Genomic DNA, 21,044 nt, shown 5'->3' with positions numbered 1-21,044 from the left:
GACACCTGGTGCTTTCCCTCCAGATTTCTGTACACTCACTTCCTTACTCCCTTCAGGTTTTTGCTCACATGTCACCTACGTAGTAAAGTCTTCCCAAACAGCCTTTTAAAAAAATGTACCTTTTCCCAGATTCCCATCCAAGCCCTTCCTTGTCTTATTTTTCTCTATAACACTTTTTTCACTTAGTTGTTTTGCTTATCATCTGTCTAGAACGTAACTTTCATGAGGGCAGAGAGTGTTGTCTGTTAGGCTCATTGCTCTATCACCAATGCTGAGAACAATCCCTGGCACAGAGTAGATGCTCAAAGAATTTTTGACTAAATGAATGACCAAATGAATGAATCTATGAACGTCTCTTAGGCAATTAGGCCTACAGGCCTGAGGTTCAGGAAAAAGCGCTTGGCTGGGAATAATGACACGAACTGTCAGCACATAAGTAGACCTGAAATCGTAAAGAAAAAAAAAATGACCTCGCAAGAATTAGTAAAGCTAGACAAAAAGAGGACCAGGCACAGAAGCCTAGGGAAACGGCAATATTTAATCTCTTTAAATACTACTTGACTATTATCTGTATTATAATCATTCAAAGCGGAGATGTTTATGTATTCCAATAGTTAATATGGTCGATAATTATTTTTTCCCCTACAGATCCCCATAGTGTACTACAGATATGCATGGAGAATAGCTAGTGTTGATTTCACAGAAATTGAGTTTTTAAAAGTTCTCAAGATAAAGAAGTTCTAAGTTTCAGGGCAAACACCAAATTTTGTATTTGGCTTTTAAGCGGGTCTTATTAAACTTTTACATTTAGAAATTTAGTATATGAAAGTTCTAGTTAAAAAAAGATTGGGGGGGATAGAAAATTGAATTTATTAAGAGACTTTTTTAGGATTCCCAAGTACAGGAATTATTAGCAAGTTCTATCTTATTCAGGCCAGGTTTAGAGCGCGTTACTGCTATTGGACCCTTAGTGTCCGTGCTCCCCATCTTAATGTGATGTCTTTGCCTTCCCTCACCACTTCCTCTTTTACTCCCTGCAGAACTGCAGGTGTCATAATTGTGGCATAAATTTTGCAAGGTTTTATTTGTATTTGTTTTAAAACTTGATTTTGCTCAGCCCATAGTTTTGTTGATAACGCATTTTTCAGTAAGTGAGTTCCCAAGTGGTCAAGAGCTAAAGTGAAGACTTGAAGAGCAACTAAAAAAAGAACCACAATTTCAGATAAAGTTTTTAAAACCCTAAATAAAATAGTTTTCTTCATATTGATGACAGCATACTTAAACTTTATGCTATGATTCAGTTTTTAACTATTCTAGGAGATTTAGTATTGTAGTCCCCCCTTATACACATGGGATACATTCTAAGACCCCCAGCGGATGCCTGAAGCCTCGGATAGCATCAAATCCTGTTTATACTGTTTTTTCCTTTACATACCTACTTATTATAAAGTTTAATTTATAAATTAGGCACAGTAAGAGATTAACAACTAATAATAACATAGGACAATTATAACAATACACTGTAATAAAAATTACCGTAATCTTAGCAACCTCAGCATACAATGTTTTTCTTTCCTTAAGTTGAGAACTTTTACCTTTTCACTTATTGGGAGCACTTTATGAGTTTCTCTGGCATATCCGAATTGCCAGCATCACTCCTCTTGTGTTTTAGGGCCATTATTAAGTAAAATAAGGGTTATTTGAACATAAGCATTGTGATACCTATACTGTGACAATCGATCTGATAATCGAGACCCCTGCTACGTGACTAATGGGTGGGCAGTGTATACAGCATAGGTACACTGGACAAAGGGACAGTTCACATCCTGGGCGGGACAGAGCAGGATGGCTCGAGATTTCATCATGCTACTCAGAAGGCGAGCAGTTTAAAATTTATGACTTGTTTATTTCTGGAATTTTCCATTTAATAGTTTCAGACCACGGTTGACCGAGGGTAACTGAAACCACGGAAAGCAAAACCATAAATAAGGGGGGACTACTATATTTTAGAAAAGTATTATTCAAGATTTTCTTAATGCATCATGTGTACTGAGTCAATACTGATGACTTGTCAGTTCAGAAGTTTAGTGCGAAAGTGTTACTGAAAAGCCAAAATGATTTCAAGAGGAGTTGAGATGCACATATAATGTTTTTGTGTATTAAAGATGCCTTATTTAGAAAAAAATCGAGGGGGCCAACCCAGTGGCATAATGGTCAAGTTCGCACACTCAGCTTCGGTGGCCTGGGGTTCACAGGTTCAGATCCAGAGCGTGGACCTACACACTGCTCAGCAAGTCATGCCGTGGCAGCATCCCACTTATAAAATAGAGGAAGATTGGCACAGATGTTAGCTCAGTGAAAATCTTCCTCACCAAAAAAAGAAAAAGAAAAGAATCAAAAGCAGCTATACAGCTAGTTAATAGGTTGGAAAGTAGGATCTATAGTAACAGTGTTGGAATTTAGCAAGGAAGACAATCTGAGGAGTTACTTAACATAATCATCAAGTAGTGGGTAAACTTCACTAGAAGTGAAAAAGAAATTGGCCGAGTTCAGTAAGGAGATAGATTAGAAAGACCATGAAAAAACATTGGCAAAAGATATTTGTTAAGCTGAAGTGGAGATCATAAAATCTCGTATCTAAAGAAAGAATAGCAAGAATTCTTTCTTTTTAGGGAGTTTTTGATATAGTATCACTGTCTGTATTCTCATCCATATTTTAGAGTGCTCTTTATAGATATGTGAGTATAACAATTTGTAAGATAGCCCATTTATATTGCAGTATTTAATTTCTCTATTTTAAGAAACATGTTAGTATATTTTGTTGTGATAAATAACACTGGGAAAGAAATGGGGATATCGTGAATTTGTTCATTTAAATTGAGGAGAAACTAATGCACTTTTCGAGGAAAATTCACTTTTGTGTGCAATACTTTAGCTGCATACAAATTTGAAGCTATCATTTTTGTTTTTGACAGTGAGTGTTTTAATTCCATAATCATTGGCCTCAGTACGGGAAGGTTGTATATTTCCAGATGCCAGTTGCTAAAGATTGCGATCTTTATAATAAATTGTGGGGACTTGGATTACCAGTCTTTTTTCAAGTTCCCTTTTCTTCATCATTTTAACATTACTCACATTGAAATCCCATTCTTTAGAATGCTGGTGTAATAGAAATTCCTGTTTTCTATGACGTAGGAAACTTAGAAGACTTCAAGCTTTAGAGCTTATTTCAATTTACAGTGCCATATTTGGTCCCAAAATATCCAGTAGTGAGGCACAGCAGTGTCTGCCAGACAGCAAATACAAGAGAAAAATGTCTTTGCAGCCACATCGCCGGGCCGTGCACACAACTGGTTGGCACCACTGTCTCAACTCCCAGAACAGACCATGTATCACAATAAAAGTAACTTCGTGCTTATTAAGGGCCAGGCCTATGATAAGTGCTTTAAAATGAATATTTAATTCTTTCAAGCACCCTGTGAGAAAGGTTTTGTCATTACTATTTTCAGATAAGCAAACTGAGATTAAAAGAGACTAAATAATTTGTCCAAAATCACATAGCTCGTGGGTGTGATGAGGTGCGCAATCAAGCAACTCCCTAAAAAATATAAGAACGCCGGTTCCATTCATCTGTTGTCTGTTTGGAGTAGGTCAAGTGTGCCTAGAAATAGAAGAATTATTTGATAACACTAAATTTTATATAATTGGCTGAAGTTTATGCTATCATTTCATATGTTGTTTGTAAACCTACCAATATCATTTTTCATCTCTCATGAAAAATGAGGAACTCAATCCTATGGCACTCTACTCTATCTGGAATATAGTTGAGAATTAGAACGTGTACAGAAACTGTTGCAAGTCTGTGTATTAGAGCAAGCCTCTCAAGCCTTTACTCAGCATCTATCATTATTTCACACCTAGTTTTAGCAACCTTTTTTTTTTAAATTTTTAAACTTACTATGTTTATTAATGGATTCTTTCAACAAACATTTACTAAGTACCTTAAGTAGCAGGAACTATGCTACCCTTAGACATGCAAAGAATAATTAAGAAAACTTTCCCTGCCTTTAATCAGCAAATTAAATATTAAGGGCGAGATGACCCACCATAAGTGGCCCAGCTGACATGGAGGTGACAGTAATGAAAAGTGACAGCTGACAGCTCAGGTGGATCCTAAAGCACCATCAAAAGAAAAAAAGGTCTAAGCTTAAAAGTATTTCACTGGGGCCTGAGGACATGACTGGGTTACGGTAACTGGTGTTCATACTGAGGAAAAGATTGAATTACATTCAGTGTATTCTGTTAAAGAAGTCAAGGAAATATAATGTCTTTCAAAATGATTTTCCTCTAAAATTATTAAAAGATAGTGGCACTTAAAGAATTCTTTAGCTATCTGTCATACCTAGAATGAGAGTTCCAGGTAGCCAGAGTTTTACTATACTATGATTGTCCCAATAAGAAAACTCAAATAACTGTTGAAAGATGAACTCTTATTAAGGAAAAAAAAATCCCAATAGATTTTAGTTGTAAAATTTATTTAGAGGTGGGAGGTCCTCTGAGTTCAAGTCTGAGTTCCAGAAGTTTTATGTCTGGAATTTTTCATCAAGTCCTAGTGTAAACATTGACTAGAACTTTTTGTTTGACACCACTGTGAAAAATTGCTTTGTGGATATAAAACATATTTTAATCTTGTGTTTCAGCTCATTGATCCTGTGACCATAATTTATAATTTTTTCTTCCTCTTCGAGTGTATCATTGAGAATGGTAGAAATCACTTTTTTTTATGAGGTGGAGGAGAGGAAGATTGAAAATACATCATGGTACATGGCTCTGGATCATTTAGAATCATAGAAGGTTAACACTATAAGGAAACTTAAATGTCATCTGACTCACTTCATGATGTGGATGTAAACTGAGGCCCAGAGAGGGTTGGTAACTTGCTCTAAGACACACAAACAGCAGTTTTTCGTAGGGCCCCCCTTCCTGTTTGATTCATCCTATTCTGATTTCTTACCCATTTTCTTGTCACCAGTGCACATTGGGAGGTGGTTGGGGTAGAAAAACAGGAAACAATGTGGGATTTTAAAATGCCGTAACCCTCCTTATTTATCAAATAATTCTTCATTTTGGGGCAAGACAGTGTCCGTCTCAGCAGCATCACCGAGACCTGAACCCAGCTTTGAAGTCGGGTTGTTTATTCCTTGGAGAATCTTCTTCTGCTAGATTCTGCTATCTTCTGCTAGAGAAAAATTCTGCCTCCTGCCTTTCTGCTTCTGAGAACCATTCCATTCTTCTGGCACACATTTCCTAAGCAGCTACTATGGAGCAGGCACTCTGCAAACTTATTATAGAGATGATCACAGTCCCTTCTTTCCAGGGAAACCCAGTCTAGGATGGGCAACAGACGGTAAACAAGCATTCACAAAATTCCTGCAATAGTGCAGGAGGGTGAAATAAGAAATGCAGGAATAAGCACTGTGCAGGAATATGGGAGCTCAGAGGGTGCTCTTAACTCAGCCTGGCTTCTCTGAGGCAATGCTATCAGAGCTTAAAATGATAAATTCCAGAAGCTCACACTGATCTTCCATTACTTTCTAGAGAGATGAGGCAAGGGAACTGAGGTCATTCCTCTTTTAAAGCCTCTCAGATTTACTTGGTAACGTTTTTTTCTTCTGTGTAGTGATCCCTGTAAGTCCTGAGCTCTCTAGATGTTAAATATTTATAGTAAAGAGTCAACAAACCTGAGGAGAGGAGACATCCTGGAGAAAGGAGATTGCATCACGTCCTACCCTCAGAAGAAGGGAAAAAGGCATCAGTGGAATCAGAAATATGGACCAAGGACCTTGACTGAAAGGACTTTGAAAGATTCTGGGAGCTTTGTATTTTCCCTGTTTTTGTTTATTTCCTGTTTCTCTTTCATGACTAACAGCAAAACGGTTAAACCAGAAAAGAGAGTTTGTTGCTTTTTTCAGGACAGCAAGGAAGGGGATGGTGAGGGGAGAAGCATAGGACGTCATGTCCCACTCCACAGCCATTCTTGGGAAAAAGGATGTCGAGGATAGAGTAGGTGGTGGCAGCCACCTCAGGCAAATGGAAGCAGACTGCTGGGCCTGCTGTCAGGAAGGAGTGACAGAGAGCTGGCTGGGTTCTGGGAAGGCCCAGAGGCTGGACAGCAGGAAGACCCACTGGGGTCTTTCTTCTCTTAGTTCATCATTTTATCCTTGGTGTAAAATTCAGGAAAACACCTTAATAAACAATAGCAACTTCTCTCTTAAGTTGTGTATTTCACTAAATGGCCAACATGGATTTGGGTGTGGTGGAGGGAAAGGAAACTTTCTGCAGAAGGGAGAAAGAGCACAATATATTTTAGGAGGAAGAATGAACTCTGGGAACAGTTCTGTGACCCTTTGTGTCCCAATGGTATTCTCAGTCTGAGTGAAAGGAAATGGAATAACGTGTGGAATGTGGGGAAGTGGGAAGAACTGAGACAAAATTAGTTATCTGCCTCATTAAATGTAGTCATATATTTTTAAGAAAATGAGTCTGTTATCACCATAGTAAATTTCTCACTCTGGGCCTAACTCCTTGCCTAGAACTTAATAGAGCTTAATGAGTATTAGAATGTTTCTTGCCTTTCTGGGAATCGTTTTCATCCCTATCTCTGGCTCCTATACTTTACCTAGGTCACAGTCAAACATAGTGGGAAATGGGGTGAGTAGGCAGGTGATGTGGAGAGAGACACGGCCTTTTTGTAATGGTTTGTTGTGGCTTTAAAGCTCTTAGATATGCATTTGATGCAAGGGTTCACATATGCCCTTCTAGATGAATTAGAAACTTTTTATTGTCAGGATCAAGAAAGTAACATAGGGGCGAGCCTGGTGGCATAGTGGTTAAACTCACACACTCCACTTCGGTGGCCCTGGGTTTGCTGGTTTGGATCCCAGGTGCAGACCTACGCATCTCTTATCAGGCCATGCTGTGGCAGGCATCCCACATATAAAATAGAGGAAGATGGGCACGGGTGTTAGCTCAGGACCAATCCTCCTCAACAAAAAGAGGAGGATTGGTGACAGATGTTAGCTCAGGGATAATCTTCCTCAAAAAAAGAAGAAAGTAACATAACCAGATTTTATACTTGAGACTATGGAACAGATGTTGCCCACCAAAAATTACAATGTAATTTACACACTGTTGGCTACAGTTACAGAAGATATATAAGCATTTGCAAAAACATTGCATTTGTGAATAACCAACTATGAATCACAGAAAAAATCTTTCACACCATTCTCAGAGGACTCTGGCTGTGGTCGAGCAAATGTCAGAACTGGCCTGTGAATCAGGAGTTCAGGATGTGCCCAGGCCCTGCCAGTAGGTTGTGTGACTTGAGGAAATCATTTCATCCTTTCGAGCCTGTTTCTTCATTAGCAGAACGAGGGAAGACGAGTGGCTTTTGAATTCGTAGTCACTCTTGCAGATCTCTGATTCTATTTGGTACAGTAGCAATAGTTGCTTATTATTTTTAAAAGTCATATCTTTCCAGCAAAATAAATCCTCAGTGACTCTCAGGTTTAAAAAGAATCTGTTTTGCACCATATTCCAAAAGCTGCCAGATTTGGGGTTTGGCTGACTACTAAAGAGAGCAGCCTGATAGAAGGAGCAAATTCCAGAGCTGAGGGTCATTTATTTGGAATGCTTTGCCAAATACTCCCATATTTTCAAAGTTGTTGGAGGCCTTAAAACTTGAGCATTAGGGGAGAAATAGTTGTTTAAAACGCTTTGTCAATAGGTGCACAAAAATTTTGAGGTTTACAAATATTTTTGAATAGTTTGCCACATTCCAGTGGCATGCCAAGTGGCATAGTCCTGCCACTTTCCTTCTTGTTATTCTTCTCTCCTATCGACTTTGCTTGCTGTCCCAAAGGATTAGGCAATGAGAAAACACAGGTCTTTATTTTTACTGGAATGTTCTTTCAGTTTGGCCTGTGGTTCTCGGACCAGGCAGCATATTAGAGTCAACTAGGGTTTTAAAATCAGAGTTGACTGGGCCCCACCCCCAGACAATTAAGTCAGACTGTTTGGGAAAGGGGCCCAGGCATCAGTCCATTTAAAAAACTTCCCAGGTGTTCCTTACCTACAGCCAGGTTCAACCATGTTGCTTCATCGTGGAGTAGGCCAGTTGGCTTTAGTGTCTTCTGGGCCACAATATTAGTCAGCTGTCTGGCTAAGAAAAAAAGAGGTGGAACATAGAAAAAATTGTGAAATTGTGGGTTAATTGATCTCCACTGCTGAAAAGGCAACTTTAAAAAGTTGTTGAGGGGAATGTATTTCTTTGGCTTTAATGCCTCCTTCTAGAATATGTCTATACCTTTACGTATCTTGGACTTGCTATGAGAAACTCACAATGAGGACTAATAGTGACCAGTTTGTGAATGTTTATTGATGCCTTTTACATGCACATGTGTTACTAGTTACAGTGGGGGTTTACAAAAAATTAGAGAACTTGGTTCCCACTCCTTGAAGGATGGAGCTTATAAATCTTGGGATGCAAGAATGATGTAATACAGAACAAGACGGCAAAATCATATATTGTACAGAGAGCAAAACTACAATTGTTGACAACAGGAAGACATCATCATTGGCTGGAATCACCTGGGAAGATGGTATTGGAGGATGGGCCATCTCTGAATGTCTTTCACTCAGTCGGTAGGCAGCAGTGGTAAGAACATTGGCTCTGAACTAAGAAACGCTTAGCTCTGCTGCAGATGAGCTCCATGACCTTGGGCAAATCATGTTACCTTTATGATCCTCAAATCTATTTATGAGCTTCAATCTGTAAATGGGAAAATTGATAAAACTTTCTTCATAGAGTTCCAAGGAGTAAATATGATTTAAGCAAAATACCTGGACGTGTTTAACTTAGAGCTCTATTTAACTTTGTTTTATTCCTCCTTGCTATTGCATCTTTGTACCAGATGTACCATCTGGGCACCTGACCAGCTGTGGAGGTCAGTTGATCTCTAAATTTTCAGCCTGAGAAATTCTCAGTGAGAGATTTGGTATTCCTCCAGGAGCATGACGGAAGTGCTGGAGACTCAGGGAAAGCTTGGCTTCTACAGTCTCAGGTCTTCTTGAGGTCACCTCAGGCCGCTTACAGCTCTTATTGCTGCTTTTCCCCAGCTGACATTTGGTTCTGGAAGGAAATGGAAGCCAGGAAAGAGGAAGATGATGTTGTACCTCCCCACTCCCAACACACTTGTCCTTGGCCTAAACATTGTTTTTCAATCAGCTCTCAAACTTCCAGCATGGAGGAGGAGGAACTAGCAAATGTATCCAGATGTCCTGTCGGGCAGCAACTGCTAAGCCGAGTAGGCCACAAAAATTTAAAAGAACAAGACTCATCCGGGTTTTTACTCTCCTACAGTTAAATCTAAATTTGGAAGTGAGCCAAAGTTAAAAATATAAAACATACAGCAGGAGCTTCTCTCGTACCTTTCTAAGGTCGCCAAATTTATGGGGTGAGGGAAACAGTGTACGGGACATACTTATTCTAAAAAAATTGTTTGTTGTTTATCTTAGATTCAAATTTAACTGGCTGTCTAGCAACCCTGCACTCTCATGTTCATCTCTTTAGCATCTCTGGTCATGACTGGCTTTGGTAGGAGAGGTCTTTGCTTGGGTGGTTGTTGGGAGGAGCACTGGTGACTACATTCCTACCCAGGACTGGTCTTGGCTCTAGTTTTGGAGCCTTTGTTGGAAGAATGGAGAAGGGTCGATCTCTTCTCCCGTGTTTGGAAAACGTTGATCTAAGCCTTTCCACATTGAATGTAACTGAATGTCTACTTAGCGATCATCCTTTCCAGATGATTCTTATATCCTAAAACAATGAGGTCATCACCTTTCTCAATTCAATCATCTGAAACTGTTCCTCCAAGGAGGTACCTAATTGTAAGATGTCTTTATGGTCATGGTAGTTGTGTTTATGATGCAATTTGATAATATGAGGTTCTCTTACAAAATAAAATTAGTAATTACAAGTGGACTTATACTCTTGATAAATTAAGGAAGGTTAATTTATAATGCATCACTAAACAGAAACTTAGTCACAAAAACTCCGTAAAGGCAGGAACAACATATAACAGGGAGAGGGTATTAGGTAGTGCTTGAGGGTGAAGGCTCTGGAGTTAGACCACCTGGGTTCAGTATCTCTAATACTGACCATTTCAGTGTTTCCTCACCTGGAAGCTAAGTGCCAACCTAATAGGGTTTTCTGAAAATTAAGTGAGATTATTGACACTTTTATAATGCTTGGCCCAAAGTAAATGCTCAAGGCATTTTATCTGTTTTATATGCTATATCTAAAATTTATCTCCTTGGAACTCAATAAATGTCCATGAACACTGAGTACATTTTCAATCCTGAAAGGAAACCAACGAAAGATGAAAATTAATGATGTCTTACAGACAGTTGGACATATAAGCCACTCGTAGTTAAGAGCTTAAACCATCAAGTTAGTGTTTATTTCTATTCATCTAAAAGAATTGTTCCTGAGCCTTGGCAGCAGATTTTCATGTTGCCCCTCACCCAACATGAACACCCTGGAAACTCATTCATTCATGGGGAAGGATAAGGAATCGAGGGCTATTAAGTGGGCTGTTTTGTGAAGTAGTCAATTAAGAGCTCACTCACAGGCTGAAAGAGAGTCAACAAGCCCATCATCATCCACCCCAGCCATTCCTTAGAATAGAGACCAGGGCCCTAGTTACCAAGGAAGGACCATGTGGCTGTGTTCAGAGGGGAGGAGCACATCTCAGAGCTGATTTGCTTGCACATCTCATCCTAGAGTGTTGGAGGTGTAATCCTCCTGGGGAGATAGCAAAGCTCTTTTCCAATGCTCTGTATTTCTGGAAAGTGGTGTGTTTATTCCCTCTCAGGCCTTTTCACTTTTATCCTGGTTCATGGGAAAAATAATACTAGTAAAAGTCTGTCTGTATTATGACTGGCTACAGCAGATGGGGGTTTTCTTCAGAGTAATGTTTTCAAGTAGTGTCACCCAGCAGCTGGTTTCCTTTGCTTGGAGAGATTTGGCGCCTTAAAAGCAAAAAGAGATGGAAGCACTTGCGGTGATAAACTTGTGTCAGTTTGGAATCAATTTAGAACAGCTTAAAACCTCTCAGACCCAACACATTCTAAAGCTTTAAATGCTATCCACTAAGAAATCGTATCTGAAGAATTTTTTCCATTAAACATTTAGTCTGGTTCAAACCTAATAAGATGCTAATCTTTTCAAAACTTGTTTTCCCTTATTTGGCTTTCTTTACTTTTTGTAAAAGTCGGTCAGAGTTTAATATACCAGAATTGCTGAATGCAAGGGGGGAGTAGAAAGTGCCTTGGGCCTGGTTTCAGGAGAACTAGATGCAACCTAGGGTCCATAACTAAGTGATTTTGAGCATCACTAAGCCACTGGGAGACTTACCTATAAAATGGGAAAATGCCGTCTGGAAATGTGGGGACAATTAGATTATGAAACATTTATGTAAGCACTAGGCCTTCATGGTAGATGCTCGATACCTGTTAAGTCTGTGGCCTTAGGGGGATCTGGTCAAAGGCTTTGTTGCAGCGCTTCCTTTGAGGAAATACAAAATGAATGTCATTTTTAAAGGTTTTGTGTCCTGACCATATAGAGATTCTTCCTCCCAAAGAAACTAAAATAGTTTGAGAAGGCAAATATCATTATGGGATAATGATAGAAATCTGCAGAAATCTGCCGTTGTGCTTTCATACATCAAGATTAAAAACAGTGCAAAGGCAGAATCACATCTCTTTCATCTGCCAGAATCTTGCCCTATTTCTTGCCTTTGATTTGTTTAAGTATAGGAGATTAAGATGGTACAGATTTATGAAGATCTAAAATATTCGTAAATATATTCTTTGCATATTCAAATTGTAATATACATGTCTTAAAAAGTTGTTTCATCTTTATTTCTAGCAGAGATCAGCAGCCCTTTTTTTGTGAGCGGTCAGAGAGAGTACATTTTTTAGCCTTTGCAGGCCATATGGTCTCTATAGTGACTACTTAACTCTGCCTTTGTAGTGCAAAAGCAGCCACAGACAACTCTAGGGTATAACTCTGTTCCAATAAAAAACTTTGTTTACAAAGACCAGTGGTGGGTGGCCCGTAGGACACAGTATGCTGATCCATGGCCTAAAGCATGATATAGAGTGTATGTACAAATTAGTCATAATTAAGATAACTTATCTAAAGAAAAAAATGTGTACGAACATAAACTCGGGTTATTAACTCAGCAGTTGTATAAACATAACCTTAGTATATACATCTATTCCTTTAACATCATGGCTTGCTGAGTTTTAAAAAATAGTGTGATTCTCTAAGTTTATTCAGTTGAGATGCTGGTATGTAAATCACGTTGTAATCAGCTTGCATTTCATTAGTACTTTTTGAAGTTCTAACAGAGCCGTGCGTGTTTGCACAATAGGCTTTACTATTTTTCTGTGGTAGACAGATTTCAAAATTGGACTCCAACCCATTACATGAATGTCTAGGACAGGATTTCCTTCTGCTGCACAGGAATATTTTGTGAACTTCCTGAGAAGGACATTCAAGGATGGCTTACCTGACAGCATCAAGCCATTGTGTTCTAAGGAATTTCCTGCAGGGATGAAACCAGTAAGGCTTAGACCTCCGTCTTTTTATAACCATTTCCCACATCCACCTTAAACAATGCCTTTTAGGAATGTTTTTGTGTGATTTCTCTCTCCAGGAAGAGACTGAAAGTAATGCAATGCCTAGACCATTAGAGAATTTTGAAAATTGGAAACAGCTAGTGCATCTCTTTTTTGCCGTAGTAACATAAGAAGCCAACTCAATCCTCAGTGCCTTAACAAAGCATCCAGCATTAACGTGTACATTAGAAGGGCACCCAATTTCTCATTATTTAGCAATTCTAGTTCTAATTTTATAAATTCTAATTCTATTGTAGTTTGAGAGTATCTAGGAATCAGAAGCTTTGTGCAAAAGTAATAACGAAGTAAACACACTTAGCTATCAAAAGACCTTAAAATGTCAGTGGCTTGACGCTGACTTTATTTCTCCCATGTGTCTCAATCTGGTGTGGGTTGGAGGATCCCACTTCCTCTGTGATATGCCGTCAGGAACACGTGCCTCTAAGGTTACGGTAGAAGGGAAGAAAAAGGTATAGATAGGGAACAGTGCACCTGCTCTTAACTGCCTTGGCTGGAGGCGACACATGATCACTTCTGCTCATCATTCGTTGACCAGAAATCAGCTGACGTGACTCCCACCTAACTGCAAGGGAGGCTGGGCAATATGGAGAAGCACATGGATGTTTCGTGATAATTGGTGAGGATTAATTTCCTAATTGTCACAGAAAAACATATAAAGCACTTGGTTCTTGTGCTGAGTCCAAAAATCTAGCAGAGAAGGACTAATAAGAAACTTATAATAATATCTCAGTTTTCATTTAGTTGGTTTCAACAAGAACATCCGCTGATAGGATGTTTGCTACATTCTGCTTGTTATTTCATTTTAAGGTTGTGTTTAAAATTCTCTGCCCTTTAGTTTAGTGGACAGATGAAACTTGTGTCTAACTATATAATCCTTAACATCGGCATCATGTCATATATGCCTTTGGGTTGCTAGCCTGCTTCCTAAGTGTTTGTGTGTGTGTGTATCTTGTTTCTCCAGTTACAGTCACTGCAGGAAAACAATTATGTGTTAATGTGTACTCAATAAATAAGTGTTGGTTGATTAGTAGATAAAGGCAATTTTATATACACCAGTAAATTTGGAGATGTGTATTCAGTAAACTTTGGTACCAAGCAATAGCAGAGTAAGGATGACTTCCTTTAGTTCCAAGTTCTAGACTGCTTAGGGATTTTAGTTTGGATCGGTGTTTCTCAACTATGTCCAATGGATGAAACTGAGAAGTCGGTCGCAGGATCCAGGAACCTATATTAGTCAAAAAACTATGTGTTTTGTCTGCTCTCTTTTTCCCATTCTGAGTGAAAATGGCCCTGTTAAAACCCATAAAAGAAGAATAGAGTCTACTCTGTTCAGGTGCATGTTGCTAAGCAAGTTAGCTCATACATAAATGGTAAACAGGGCAATGATGCTGCTATTACACCTCTCACTATAATGTGGTTTTCCCAGCACCTTAATCTTCATGCCACCAAATACCAGCACCTGAATGCCAAGTACCCAAAGAGCTGGACCCAGCAAGCATTTACTAATACAGTATGTATGTGATGCTCATTCTCCTTACGTTCTTTCACTTGGCTTTGTTTTGCCAGATGTGTGATTTCTTGGAAGGGATTATTACACAGTTGGCCCCAAACTCAGTTCATTTCCTCTTGTCCCTATCGCTCTGAAGCCTCAACATTTTCTTACTCTCCTCCATTGAAGTCCTATAATTAGTGTACTGTTTATTTATTAGGAATTTTACATGCCTTTAAAATCAAGCTAGTATTTTTATTTAGGTTGTTACTGGTTTTGTTTGTGCTTTGGCTAAAAAGCTGTGTAGGTTTTGAGTAGGCTGCTCCTAATCTATTTTTTATCGCAAGCTCTATTATATCTACATGTGACTTTGTAGAAAACATGAAGTTGCTTTTTTGGAATAACTATATCACATTATAGTAGGCATACTGTATTCTTACAATTTCAATTGCATATATTTTGTGGAATAGAAGAATGTCAATAACAAAATTGGCACTGGCCCTATTTGAGATGTTTCCGTGTGGAGGCAGTTTTCTAACCTTTGAGCCTTTATATTTTAGAATGCTCTAGAGTTCCCAAATGGTGTTCACATGCAGAATCTCATTTCAATCTCAGAACAATACCACAAGGATCATTATTAGCATTTCTACTTGGCAGACTTGGAAATTGAGGCTCAGAGAAGAGAAATGTTTTGCCTAAGGTAGACTGGTGACAAAGTTCTAGCTATAATTAGTTATTCTATTCAAATAAATATATTTTGAGCGTTTATTTTATTAGGGAAGGCACAGGAGATAAAGAGATAACTAAGATGAAACCCAGTCCTCCTCCAGCCAGCTTCTTCCCCTCCCCCTCCCATTGTTGGACGGACATTGTTCAGTTTGTATTGGGTGGGAGCCAGGCAATTCACTCAATCCCAGGGAGGCAACAATGTTTCTAGTTTCCTAGAAGAGCTGGCAGCTGAGTACCCTGGTTGGTCTGTCCAGGGCTGTGGGACACTTGGGTGGCTCCTGGCCATGGGGCCTCTCAACCTGTTGCCAACTGGAAGTCTGTCTCTTGACTTCGCTCCCTCACCTGTCCCTATTCTAGCCTCTACCCGTGACATTGTTTTGCCCAGGGGAAACACAGCTGCAAGACTGTAGAAGGCCTATTGCCTCTAATCTTTCCGCCTTACATGAGCTGTAATTACATCCCGGGGATGCATAGGGAAGATGGCTCATCATTGCTTCCTGTGCTTCATGGTGCAGGATAGTGGACAAGGAACGCAAACAAGAGCAAGGGAATTGTTGTCTCCTCTGGGTTTCATCAGCAAACTAGCCCTGGTATCTTAGGCAAGATATTTGAACTTCTTGGGCCTCAGTGTTCTCATCATTTAAGGACACTGTCTAATTAGATGTTCTGCATAAGGCCTTTTCCAGCTGTAGCCTTCTGAGATTCCTCAAGGGCACACTCGGGTTCCTTCAGTGTGTGCTCAAAGCAGGGTTCCAAGGAGCTAAGTCCAAAATGCTTTACAGTGAGTGAGGTCTCTCAGTGGTGCTCTGACTCTCCTGAGATTCTTCGGAATCCTAGACAAGCCTCTGAGCAAGAGACAAACTGAACGATCAAAATGGTGGCACTTGATTTGTATGGAGTATTTAAGCATTTTAAATGATCATGAATTTTTAAAAAACATTCTTTAAAAAACATTGTAGAAAGTACAGAGCTATTTAAGATACAGAGACATTAATAAAGAAGACAAATGTGATTGAGGCCAGTTCAAATTATTTTTGATGAATGAAATATTGGAGAAGGTAATCATTTTCAAAATTAGTGAGAAAGTCTATATGATATTCATATTACTGTCAATTTCATTACTTGATTAAAGATATTTAATCACAAATGAACATTTAAATGTATGCATTTATAGTGAGTGACGTTGAAGGCCATCTTATTCTCTCTGACCCCCCAATCTCTTTCTGCCTTATGAAAACGGAGGTCGCCTAAGTCCTGAAATCTCTTCTAGTTACAGTTCTGATCCCATGATTCTGCTGTAGGCAGAACCCACAACCAGTTAAGTGTTTATTTACTTGGTCAATGTTTAGCTTATGATTGGGCATTGAAATATCCCAATGGAGACTGAGAAAGCAGCACAGAGAGTGGTAAAATACAGGCAAATGAAGAGAAAGAATTGGAAACCAGAAGAAAACAAGGAAAAAGGAAGGGGAAAGGACGAATCATGCTTTTAGCCTTTCTTTTTAAATTTTCTCACATGCTTAGAAAATAGAATAGATTTTGTATGCCTGTAATAGCCTTACAAAGAAATTAAAAATATCATCAGCTCTTGCCAATTTATTTCTCCAGTGTACAAAATATCCTGAACATTTCTACACTCTCCAGGTAGATGGGATGTCAGATGTTTGAAGAGTTATAGCTTGAAGAAAATGCACCCTAGATTAACAGTGCTGTATTTGTTTTATATTCTCATACTTAATGGTCTGTGACCTAATTTCTTTCAGCCCTGACCATGCTTTGTTCTATGGGTTAAAAGAAAAAAGAAAAATGTATATATACACACACACAATTATAAATCACTTATCAAAATACAAGATACATTTGAATACGTACATGAATCATCCAAATTATAATATCTATCATTATTTGTGTTTCCTTTTGTCTCCCGTTAAAGATAAAATAGCTGGGAAGATTGTTCTCTCTTAATGGACTGATAAGTAACCAAGTAAAACGTATTGTTCTTTTGCCCAGTTTTAATGGCAGGAAGCCCAATTTGCAGAATGCCCAATTACACAATCCAGTATTAGCCACCAAAGAGAAGTTACTTTTAAAATTTTTATTTTATTGTTTTTAATAGGAAAAACAACAACTGAAGATTCTTTAAAAAGCAAATTGGGTAAAGGGTACACAGGAATTCTATGTATTACTCATTACAACTGCATGTGGATCTACAATTACCTCAAAAGAAATGTTTAATTTAATAAAATCATATTGTATGATTAGGGTGAGTAATTGAGCTGCTTTGTATGTTTTTTTATTGTGGTAAAATAAACATAAAATAAAATCTACCATTTAATCATTTTAAAGTTGCAATTCAGTGGCATTAAGTACATTTACAGTACTGTGCATCCATTACCACTATCTAGTTCCAGAACTTTTTCACGACCCCAAACAGAAACCCCATATCCGTGAAGCAGTCACTCCCATTCCACCCTCCTCTCAGGCCCTGGAAACAACAAATCTACTTTCTATTTCTATGAAAATGCCAATTGTTTATATTTCATGTAAATGGAGTTACATGATATGTGGCCTTTTGTGACTGGCTCCTTTCACTTATGATGTTTCCAGGGTTCATTCATGTTGTGACATGCATCAGTACTGTGTTCCTTTTTATAGCTGAATAATATTCCATTGTATGGACACATCACATTTTGTTTATCCATTCGTCAGTTGATGGATATTTGGGTTGTTTCCATTTTTTGGCTATCCTGACTAGTCCTGCTATGAGCAATCATGTACAAGTTTTTGTGTGAACATATGTTTTCAAATCTTTGGAGTCTTATACCCAGGGGTGAAATTGTTGGGAAATATGGTAGCTCTGTGTTTAATGTTTTCTTTATTTTTTTGTGTGTGTGAGGAAAATTGGTACTGAGCTAACATCTTGTGCCAATTTTCCTCTATTTCACGTGGGATGCCACCACAGCGTGGCTTGACAAGTGGTGCTAGGTCCACACCTTGGAACTGAATCTGTGAACCCTGGGCTGCCAAAGTGGAGCATGTGAACTTAACCACTACACCACTGGGCCGACCCCTCTGTGTTTAACTTTTTGAGGAGCTGCCAAACTGTTTTCCACAGCAACACACCATTTTATATTCCCATCAGCAATGTACAAGGGTTCCAATTTCTCCAAATCCTTGCCAAAACTTATTTTCTATTTTGTTTTTTTTTAAGTTATAACCATCCTACTGGACATGAAGTGGTATCTCATTGTGGTTTTGATTTACTTTTCCCTAATAATTAATGATGTTGAACATATTTTTGTTTGTTTATTGGCCATTTGTATAACTTTTTTTGAGAAATACCTATTAAAGTCCTTTGCCCATTTTTAATTGGGTTGTTTGCCTCTTTGTTGTTGACTTGCTTCCTGTTTTAAAAGAAAATAGACCCACGGGGGCTTCAGTTGTGTTGGAATTGTTCTTTTTCTAGCCTTGGGTGGTAGTTGCATGGGTGTGTTCACTTCACACCCTTATGTACATTTGCGAAAAATGAGGGGGTGTGCCCTTTTCTGAATGCTTCATTTCTTAGGGCTGCCATAATAAATTACTACAAACTTATTGGCTTAAAACAACAGAAATTTTGGCTAACATCAAAAAGACAAGGGATAACAAATGCTGGCAAGGATGTGGAGAAAAGGGAACCTTTGTGCACTGCTGGTAGGATTGTAAATTGGTACAGCCACAATGGAAAACAATATGGAGGTCCTGAAGAAATTAAAAATAGAACTACCATGTGATCCAGCAATTCTCCTTCTGAGAATATATCTGAAGGAAATTAAAACACTGTGTTGAAGAACTATCTACATCCCCATGTTCATAGCAGCGTTATTACAAAAGCCAAGTCATGGAAACAACCTAAGTGTCCATCAATGGATGAAAGGATAAAGAAGATATGATACACACACACAAACACACAGAGGAATATTATTCAGCCATAAAAAGGAGGAAATCCTGCCATTTGTGACAACATGGATGGACCTTCAGGACATTATGCTAAGTGAAATATGTGAGACAGAGAAAGGCAAATAGCGTATGATCTCATTTATAAGCGGAATCTAAAAACAAAAAAAGAACCTAACTCATACAAAAAGAGATCAAGTTTGTGGTTACCTTGTCACCAGAGATGGAGGTGGGGAAGGGGAATTGGATGAACGTGGTCAAACTTACCGTTATGAGATAAATAAGTACTAGGAATGTAATGTACAACATGATGACTGTAATTAACACTGCTGTGTGATACAGATGAAAGTGCTTAAGAGAGTAAACCCCAACAGTGCTCATCACAGGAAAAAAATATTTTTTTCCTTTTCTTTTTTTTGCATATATACAAGATGATGGATATTAGCTAAATTTACTTTGCTAATCATTTCATGATGTATGTAAGTCAAATCATTGTGCTGTACACCTTAAACTTTTACAGTGCTGTATGTCAATTATATCTCAATAAAACTGGAAAGGAAAAAAAATGTGGGGAAAAAAACCCGGAAATGTATTCTCTCACAGTTGGAGGCCAGTAGTCCAAAAATCAAAATTTTGGCAGAGCTGTACTCCCTCCAAAGGTTCTAGAGGAGAATCTTTCCTTGCCTTTTCCAGTTTCTGGTGGCTTCTGGAATTCCTTAGCATTCCATGATTGTAGTACATCTTTCCAGTCTCTACCTCTGTCTTCACGTGGCCTTCCCTGTGTTTCCTTTTCTAGGTGTCTCAAATCTCCCTCTTCTTTCTCTTATAAGGATAGCAGTCATTTAGGCCCACACTAAATACAGGACAATCTCATCTCATGATTCTTCACTTAATTACATCTGCAAAAATCCTGTTTCCAAATAAGGTCACATTCACAGATACCATGGGTTGGGACTTTGGACATCTTGTGAGGGGACATAATTCATCCTACTACACTAAATATATGCTTTAATATTTTTAAAAAAGAGTTTGAAGAAAAGAAATGGTAAACAATTTTAGAAAAATATTTTAATTTAAGAAAAATGATTTTAAGAAATGGTAATTTTAGAAAAGTGTGATAATCTGAGTTTCTGAGTCAGAAGATCTGTAGGTTGGGGAGGGAGAAAATTGCACAAACTTGCCATCTTATAAAGGAGAAATTCTTAAAACTCAGGTTTTGAAAAATGTCTTCACTGATTGTGATTCTGAAAAGAATTTTCAAATAAGGTTTTCAAGGGACATTGATGTGGTTTTATTTTTTTCTTTTTTGAGAGGAAGCTAATGAGAACAGGACCATATTCACGTATAGAGAGAATACCTTTTAAGATACTATGTAGTTTGTTTTTTGGTATTGCCAAATACAGGACTCTATTAAAATGTCTAGAAAGCATATTTTTTTATGTTCACACTGTTACCCATTGTGCACTCTTGTTTTTTTGCTTTTGTCCTTAAATCATCAATAATGTTGAGATTTAGGCCTTTTGACCATTGTGATCTTCAACTTTGGTCTGGTTTACAATTGGCTGAGGATTCAGGTCCTAAAAGCAATATTCTACTTGACACACAGCCCCAGCACCTTTGTATTTTACTATAACGTGTGGCTTATGACCAACTTTGTTGGGGTCTCATTGCACGCATCAGTTAAATAATTATGTAAATGAAGTAATCCTTTCTTCTCAAGAATGACATTTGACCCAATATATTAAAAGTTATTTGGGTTCCTAAATATAAAAAAGCTGACAGGGTGTAGTAGTTCTGTGAAAAGCTGTTTTCATATGAGAACATACGAATTTAAGAATTCAGACAATGGCCTTATTCAGAAGACTGAAAGCTTAGAAGCCCGTTTTCTGGACCCTAGTGCTGTTCTGGAATCTTTTTTCCTTCTTGGATAGTGCTATCTGTTAAGAAATAGATGACAGGGCTTTGATTCACCACATTCTCCAACTGTCCCCACTATAAAACATGTCTTCAAAGATAAATTTTGAAAGCTTTCATATACAGGATTGTGTGAAGCTTTTAAATAAGTCCTAATTATTCACCAGGAGTTTATCTTTAAAAAAAAAAAAACTTTTCCTTACTTTGATGGGTA

At 38.2% G+C, this 21,044-nt stretch overlaps 1 protein-coding gene across 4 annotated transcripts in view; it reads left to right on the top strand.

Annotated features, from left to right (window-relative positions):
• ITGA1 (integrin subunit alpha 1) overlaps positions 1-21,044 on the top strand; it is a 147,823-nt gene that overhangs the window by 17,620 nt on the left and 109,159 nt on the right.

Source organism: Equus caballus, chromosome 21, assembly GCF_041296265.1.
Source record: "Equus caballus isolate H_3958 breed thoroughbred chromosome 21, TB-T2T, whole genome shotgun sequence".
NCBI lineage: Eukaryota > Metazoa > Chordata > Mammalia > Perissodactyla > Equidae > Equus > Equus caballus.
The sequence above is the reverse complement of the archived record's forward strand: the minus strand, read 5'-3'. Positions and strand labels throughout refer to the sequence as shown.